The sequence below is a fragment of the Sorex araneus genome, chromosome 8 (assembly GCF_027595985.1).
Source record: "Sorex araneus isolate mSorAra2 chromosome 8, mSorAra2.pri, whole genome shotgun sequence".
NCBI lineage: Eukaryota > Metazoa > Chordata > Mammalia > Eulipotyphla > Soricidae > Sorex > Sorex araneus.
In genome coordinates, this window is record NC_073309.1 from 53,979,942 (window position 1) to 53,988,674 (window position 8,733).

Genomic DNA, 8,733 nt, shown 5'->3' on the forward strand with positions numbered 1-8,733 from the left:
GCGAGGGCAGGGCCGGCTGCTGCCCAGGCTCCGCTCAGAAGCCCAGCAGCCGGGCACTTGGCTGCCCGCCCCGCCCTCCCCGGGTGGAGCAGCTGTATAAAGTCAGATGTTTCTAAAAGAGGAATGTGGTTGAGGGAGAAGGAGCAGGGCTACAAGCTTGCCACTCCAGCCCTCGTCCCCTCCTCCCTCAGACCCAGGGGTCCAGCCCCTCAGCCTCCTGGGCCCTCGGCCTCCTCCCTCAGATCCAGGGGTCCAGTCCCTCAGCCTCCTCCCTCAGACCCAGGAGTCTGGGCCCTCGGCCTCCTCCCTCAGACCCAGGGGTTCGGCCCCTCGGCCTCCTCCCTCGGACCCAGGAGTCCGGGCCCTCGGCCTCCTCCCTTGGACCCAGGAGTCCGGGCCCTCGGCCTCCTCCCTCGGACCCAGGAGTCCGGGCCCTCGGCCTCCTCCCTTAGACCCAGGAGTCTGAGCCCTCAACCTCCTCCCTCAGACCCAGGACTCTGGGCTCTCAGCCTCCTCCCTTATGCCCGGAGGCCCAGGATCCCCTGCAGGGAGCTTGGGGGGCCCAGGCAGGAAAGACAGGAGAGATGTGCATCATCTCAGAGGAGGCAGATCTTGGGCAGGACCCCTCAGGGCCCCTTGCCAACATTCTCGACACCCCCCCCACAGGGCCCCTTGCCGACATCCTTGCCCCACCCCCTGGCCCCCCACACCTCCGCCCCCCGCCATTGGTGCCTGTTTCTGCCCCTGAAAAGAGCCCACAGTGACCTGCCTGAGGCTTGGTTCCTGGTCACAAGCCCTGATTCTAAGGGGGCTGTGGAGAAAGGATGGGGGCGGGGAACAGCAGGGGCACACGGACTGAGCACACTTGGCAGGGCAAAGCCTAGCACACAGAGGTGACTCAGACCTGGGCCCAGCCCTACAGAAGATGCCAGTCTGGTGCAGGAGACACAGCTGTGTAAACAGAGGACCCAGAGACAGTCAGGGAAGGCTTCTTGGAGGAGGTGATATCCTGACTGATGAGGAGTTTCCAGGGTGATGAGGGTGGTGGGGCTGGGGACTGTGAGGCAGATCAAGGACATCTGAAGCAAGAGATGATAGGGCCAGAGAGATGGTACAGGGGGTGGGGTGCTTGTTTTGCATGCAGCTGATGCCAGTTTGATCCTTGGCAGTGCATAGGATCTGCCCAGCCCTGCCAGCAGCATGACCCCCCTCCCCAAAGAGACATCAGCAAAGAGCTGGGCATAAGGGGTGATACTTTTTTTTTCATGAACAAAGCAATTGATTCCCTTTATTAAAAAAATTTTAGTGTACATATATGAATAATCTGTATAATGTTCATTCAATATAGAAAGCCTTATGTTTGATAATATATAGAACATTTTGCGATTACACTAATCTCTTATATAACATCTTGACATTTTTTTTTCTTTTTGGGTCACATCTGGCAATGCATAGGGGTTCCTCCTGGCTCTGCACTCAGGAATTACTCCTGGTGGTGCTTGAGGGGACCATATGGGATGCTGGGAATCAAACCCGGGTCTGCCGCGTGCAAGGCAAATGCCCTATCTGCTGTGCTATCGCTCCAGCCCCACATCTTGACATTGTTTTTAGATTTAAATTTTTTTTTTTGCACAAGTTCCTTTTTTATTCAGCTTTGTAAAGCCCCGTACACGTAGGCCGTGTATTGTGAGCGCTTTGGTTGATGGTGAGGAGAGGCCCCGTGACGAGGGCAGGGACGGGGACGTGGGAGTGTCTGAGGCGGGCAGGCATTCATGGCGACTTTACAGGGGTGAGGATTCCCCTTTTCCGGGAAAAGTGACTTAGTCCAATTACTGTGGCTGGCAGCTCAATCCTACAGCACGATAATAAAAAAAAATTTTGTCTTTTTGATTCACAGTCTTGTTAACAGAAAAAAAAAGCAACAAAATGTGCTTTCGTATGTCCAGGGAATAAAAGCTCTGCAGAGAGCTGGGGATGGGGCCTGGAGCGGGGGTGGGGGGGAGCGGGAGGAGCACCCCCAGGAGGGCCGGGCTCGGTGAAAGTCCCGGGGCTTTCGGGAACTGGGCGGGAGAGGGAGGGGCCTGCTCTGCCCGCCTGTCTGGGAAGCATCCGGGGCTCCCCCGCTGCTCAGCAGGGAGGGGGCCTGGGCCTCCTGCCTTAAGCCGTAGGCAGCACAGCCGCTGACCCGGCCCCCTCGGGGCTGGGGGCCAGTGACTTTCCCTGATTCGTATCTCTGGCCCTTGCCAGGATACAGCAGGGACTTCTGTGGCTGGAGGGTCCAAGGGGAACCAGAGGAGGCCACCATGGGACTCTGGGACCATGAGACCAGGGTGGGGTTCCCAAATTGGGTCTGAGGGAGGAGGCTGCAGCTCTGGATTCCTGACTGGGGTTCTGGATCCTGGGCCTGAGGGAGGAGGCAGGGACCTGAACCCCTGGGTCTGAGGGAAAAGGCTAGGGCTTGGACCCCTGGGTCTGAGGGAGGAGGCTGAGACCTGAACCCCTGGGTCTGAGGGAGGAGGCTGGGGCTGGACCCCTGGGTCTGAGGGAGGAGGTCGAGGGCCCAGACTCCTGGGTCTGAGGGAGGAGGCTGGGACCTGAACCTCTGGGTATGAGGAAAGAGGCTGGGGCTGGACCCCTGGGTCTGAAGGAGGAGGCTGGGACCTAAACCTCTGGGTCTGAGGGAAGAGGCTGGGCCCTGGAATCCTGGGTCTGAGGGAGGAGTCTGGGGTCTGGACCCCTGGGTCTCAGGGAGGAGGCTGGGGCTGGATCTCTGGGTCTGAGGGAGGAGGCTGGGACCTGAACCTCTGGGTCTCAGGGAAGAGGCTGGGCCCTGGAACCCTGGGTCTGAGGGAGGAGGATGGGGCCTGGACCCCTGGGTCTGAGGGAAGAGGAAGTCTAGACTTCTGGGTCTGAGGGAGGAATCTGGGCCTGCACTCCTGGGTCTGGGGGAGGCAAGGTGGGGAGCACTCTGCTGCTTCAGCTGAGGAGGATCCACTGTGCCCAGCAGTTGCATGTCCAGGGCTGCTGAGACACTTCCGTGGGAAAGAACTGTGTGTGTCGGGGGGAGGAAGGGGAGGTCTGTCTCTCAGAAATGATGAGTTGCTTCCTGTAGAGGGGGTCCATCATATGGGTCCCCCACCCTGTGAAGAATCTCACAGAGCACCTCTGTTGTGTAGGATACAGCTGCACTTCCCTGATGCCTCAATTTGCCTTTTTTTCTTGATTAGTTTAGTGGGTCAGGAACACTCAGCAGTGCTCAGGGATCACTCCCAGCTCTGTGCTCAGGCCTCACTCCTGGCTCTGTGCTCAGGGCTCACTCCTGGTTCTGTGCTCAGGGATCACTCCTGGCTCTGTGCTCAGGGCTCACTCCTGGAATTACTCAGGGGACCACAAGGGGTGCTGGGGATCGTACCGAGTTAGGGCATGCCCTCCCGCTGTACCATTGCTCCTGCCCCCCCCCCCCATTCTTTTTCCTACTTGCATGTACTTTTATTCTACTTTGATTGGAGATTAAGCCCCATTCCTGGTACTCCCTTCATCTTGGAGGTTTCAAATTGAGGCTCCACTCTCACAGGGCACGTCCTTGACTTCACCGCAGCACATTTCCGCAGCCAAAGTGCCTTGTAACGACTTTTGTTGAATCATAGAGAGTAAAATGTCAATTCAATGTATCTTCTTCGGGATTAAACTACTGGGATGCAGTATTTCAACACTATAATTTATGTCTTTTCCCTCTCACATCATCATTTTTTTTTGTTTTTTTGGGTCACACCCGGCGATGCACAGGGGTTACTCCTGGCTCTGCACTCAGGAATTACTCCTAGTGGTGCTGGGGGGACCATATGGGATGCTGGGATTCGAACCCGGGCCGGCCGAGTGCAAGGCAAACGCCCTACCCGCTGTGCTATTGCTCCAGCCCCACATCATCATTTTTTGTTTGTTTTGGGGTCCCACTGTCAATGCTCGGGGTTTACTCCTGGCTCTGCACCCAGGAATCACTGCTGGCAGTGCTCGGGGAACCCTATGGGATCAAACTTGGGCTGGCTGCGTGTAAGACAAATGCTCTACCCACTGTACTCTCTCTCCAGTCCCCTGGTCAGCGCTTTGCCGGTGGAAAAGTGACATCTTTGGCGACAATGGAGGAATGACTTGGGGGGCAGGGGAGAATGTGTGGGTCCTCGAGTGTGTCCACAGTCTGTCCCACACGGGGCTATCCACAGCAGGCGGAGAGCCTGGTCCTGGAGCAGCGGCCAGGGACAGGCCAGTCGGGGCAGGGCGAGTGTGGTTTGGCTCTGGCTTCACGTGCGGGGCCACAGGCAAGGCCTGTCCTGTCGTGCCAAGCCGCATCCTGGCAGGCTCCTTGGGGTTGAAGGCGTCACCCCAGAAGAACGAGCCGGCTTGGCAGAGTAAGTGCTTCCTCCGAGAGCCAGACTGCTGCTCAAGGTTGCTCATTCGTAGGCTGCTTTGGACGTCAGAAGAGTTTATTGGACTATTCCTTTGGGGCCCACACCCAGCAGTGCTCAGGGGCTGTTTCTGAGGTGCGCGAGGGAACATGAGAAACCGGGCCTGGAATCCGAGTCTCCCTCTGGGCCCGACTTCTCTATAACATCGTCTTTCTGGGATCTGGTTCCTTTAGTGAGGGCTAACGGTGGAAGGAAGATTGATTCCATGGACATACGTTTTTATAGGAAGAGAAAGGAAGGGCCAGAGCTGTAGTGCAGCGAGAGGGCGTCTGCCTCGCACGAGACCTACCAGCTTGCTTTCTTTTTTCTTTTTTTGCTTTTTGGGTCACACCTGGTGATACTCATGCACTCAGGAATTACTCCTGGCAGTGCTTGGGGGACCATATGGGATTCTGGGAATGGAACCCGGGTTGGCCGCATGCAAGGCAAATGCCCTACCCGCTGTGCTATCACTCCAGCCCCCTACCGGCTTTCTTTCTCAGCATCCCAAATGGTCCCCTGAGAACCACCAGCAGTGATCCCTGAACGCTGAGCCAGTGTAAGCCCTGAGCATCACCGAGTGTGGCCAAAAGCCAAACCCCAAACAAATATTAAAAAAATTGGTAGGGAAGCAAAAGCTGTCCAGAAAAAACGATGACATGTCTGTGTGGAGTCCCAGGCCCTGACTCTTTGCTCCTGCGGCTCCACCTGTTCTCAGACTAAGACACCAAAATCTCCTCCTCCCCCTCCTCCCCTTCCTCCTCCTTCCCTTCTTTCTCCTCCCCTTCCTGCTTCTCCTAGTTCTCCCTCTTCTCCCCTCCTCCCCGCTTCTCCTGTTCCTTCTGTTCCTGCTCCTCCTCCTCCTGCTCCTGCTCCTCCTTCTCCCTCTCCCTCCTTGTCCTCCTGTTCCTGCTCCTCCTCCATTTTTTTTAAAAAAACTTATTTTTAGAAAGTTGTTCCTGATGATTTATTACATTTACTATTCAAATACCAATTCCACCACCATTGCACCTTCCCATCACCGTTATCTCCAATTTTCCTAACCACCACCCAAGCCTGCCCCAATAGTAGGTCCTCAATAATTTATTTTGTATTACTATGAATAATTCTCTAAAAACGATCAGAAAAGATTTCCTTAGAAGAAAGTGTGTAAAGCTTGTTGTATCTCACCCTGGAGCCATTAAGCCCTTGTATAAGAGATTACAAACATGTTGTTACAGGTTTAGCCGTGTGTGTTAGTATTTTCTTCATTGATATTGGTTACCTTCTACTTTATGTCCCCTCCAATGCAGTGTGCTATTCCTGGTGTATCGTCAGAGTAGAGTTTGAGATGTGGTGTGGCAGCAAAATGCAACTGTGCACTCAAGGAATTCTAAAATTTTGATTGGGGCAATACAGATAGAGTTAAATTTTTAACTAGATGGTGACTTTGGGGTTCAGAAGCATCTCTCCAGCCAGTTGTTCTCTTTTGAGATTTATTTATGAGTCTCTCTATCATGCCCAGTTAATGAGTTTATATGGTGCCAGAGGTAGTTCGTGGGCATGACTGCCAGGCTCCCGGAAGAACAGGGAGGTGGGGAGAGGTAGCTCATCCCCTTTTCCATGAGAGCCTGGAGATTTTGGCCACAAAACCCACAAACCTGAGTCTTTCAACAGATTCATTCTTGGATGAGGCTCATCCTGAGCCTGTGAATCTGGCCATGAACATGATGGAGATTGGAGTGTGGAAGTTTTTGAGTGCCAGGGCTGTTTGACCGGGTGGTTGCTCCCCCTTCCGTTGCTCCTTCCCCTCCTTCTCCTTCTCTTCCTGCCCCTCCCCCTCCTGGCCCTCCTCCCTTCTCCTGCTCCTCCTCCAGATCTTCCTCCTTCTCCTTCTCCTCCTCCTGCTCCTCCTCTTGCTCCTCCTCCTCTCCCCCTCCTCCTCCTGATACTCCCTGCCTCCTCCTGCTCTTTCTCCTCCTGCTCCTTCCCCTCCTCCTCCTCCTCCTCCTCCTCCTTGTCCTTCACCTCTCCTCCTCCTCCCCCTCCTACCACTGCTCTTCCTACTCCCCCCTCCTCCAGCCCCTTTTCCTCCTCTTGCTCCACCCCCTCCACCCCTCCTCCTGCTCCTTAACCTCCTGCTCCTCCTTCCTCTTCCTGCTCCTCCTTCCTCCTCCTGCTCCTCCTTCCTCCTCCTGCTCCTCTCAGCCCCTCAGCAGGAGAACTAGGCAGACTTTATGATGATTCGTTTTCATTTAAGTCATCTGCACACTTTTGTTAATCCACAGTTTGTGTTCTGGATAAGGCTTCCAACTGGCAGTGGGCTATTATAGTTATGTTTGGGGGGAATCAAAAGTTATGCTCAGGGCAGAGAGACAGTAGGAAGGTGGAGGCAGTCTCCTGACAGGCAGCTGTGGTGGCTGCAAGCCTGGTTCAGATCCCTGAAGCACAGGGTCCTCCAGCTCGGTTCAACCCCTGAGCACCATCCAGTGTGACACAAGCCTACCCCCACCCTGGAATATCCACGCAATCATTTGCAAAGATTGCTGCAACTAACGCAGCAGAGTCTGTCAAAAGAGGAAAGTGTGCAATTGTGTATATGCCAGGTTTCGGGGTCCAGGAGGAAACCACAAGTCACCGCTGGCAGCAAAGCCTCCTGGCCAGGGCGGTCACTGCGCTGAGCTGCCTTTCATGCTCTTGTTTCTGAGCTCAGCAAGCTGGGAAGCAGCGCTACACCTCTATCACGTGACATAGCACGAACTTGGGCATTGAGTGGATAAGAGGCAGCCCTAAGGTTGAAAACGGCCATGGGGGGGGCAGAGCAGAGGAGTCCCCACGAACATCTATGCTGTTCATGCATGTCCCATCTCCCGCAGCAAAGGTGGGGCGCCCTCAGTGGGGCTGGCTCCCTCTGTCCATCTCCCTCCACCGCGCCTTGATCAGGACTTTGCCCCGCCTTGGTTACACCCTAGAGAGGCTCATATTAGAGCTGGAGATACCCAGAGGGACAGGACGGTGAGGTGGGTGCTAGCATTGCCTAAGGCTGACCTGGATTCAATCCCCAGCTCCTGATATGGTCCCCTAGCCCCACCAGGAGTGAGCCCTGAGCACAATTGGGTGTGGCCTCCCAAAACAAAACAACACCAGACCTTTAAATGAAGACACAAAAAGTCCCTAATATTAAACGGTGGTTTGTATTCATTCATTCATTCATTCATTCATTCAGTTGCTCACTCATTCATTCATTCTTCTACCCACTATCTGGATCTTGGGTCACAGTGCCTGGCACCCAGGCAGCTCAGAGACAGCCTGGACAGGACACCTTTCAGACACAGGCCACTTCCAACAAGCAGACAGGAACGGCTCCTGTGAGCCCATTAGCAACACCCTGAGCATCACTGGGAGTGGCTCCCACAAAAGCACTGTAGCACTGTAGCACTGTTGTTCATCGATTTGCTTGAGTGGGCACCAGTAACGTCTCCATTGTGAGACTTCTTGTTACTGTTTTTGGCATATCTAATATGCCACGGGTATTCTATATGTCAGATATTTGATATTCAGAGCTTGCCAGACTCTGCTGTGTGGGCGGAATACTCCTGGTAGCTTGCCGGGATCTCTGAGAGGGACCGAGGAATCGAACCTGGGTTGGCCGCATGCAAGGCAAACACCCTACCTACTGTGCTATTGCTCCAGTCTCCCCACAAAAGAAGAAAAAAAAATAAACTTGCCAGCCACATTGAATGACCTTTCTTTTCTTATTTCTTCTTATTATTTTTAATTGAACCACAGTGAGATACAGAGTTCCAAGATTGTTCATGATTGGGTTTCAGTTATATAATGTTTTAACACCCATCCCTTCATCAATGTACATTTCCCACCAATGTCCCCAGTTTCCCTCCTGCCCCCCTCCCCCACCTTCCTCTGTGTAGGCATGTTCTCCTTCTCCTCCTCCTCCTCCTCCTCCTCCTCCTCCTCCTCCTCCTCCTCCTCCTCCTCCTCCTCCTCCTCCTCCTTCTTTTTCTCTCTCTCTCTTCCTGTCTCTCTTTCCTTTTGGGCATTATGGTTTTCAATACAGATACTGAAAGGTTATCATGTATATTCTTTTACCTACTTCCAACACTCAGTTCTTGCCCAGAGTGATTGTTTGTCATACTGTTGTCATACTGGTCCCTCTCTATCCTAACTGCCCTTTGCCCCACACACTCTTGTGGCCACCTTCCAACCATTGACCAGTCCTCCTGGCCACTGTTTTTCTTGGCCTTGGATATAACCAACAATCAGTTCTCCTGGCCCCTGGACTTGGATATTTTAT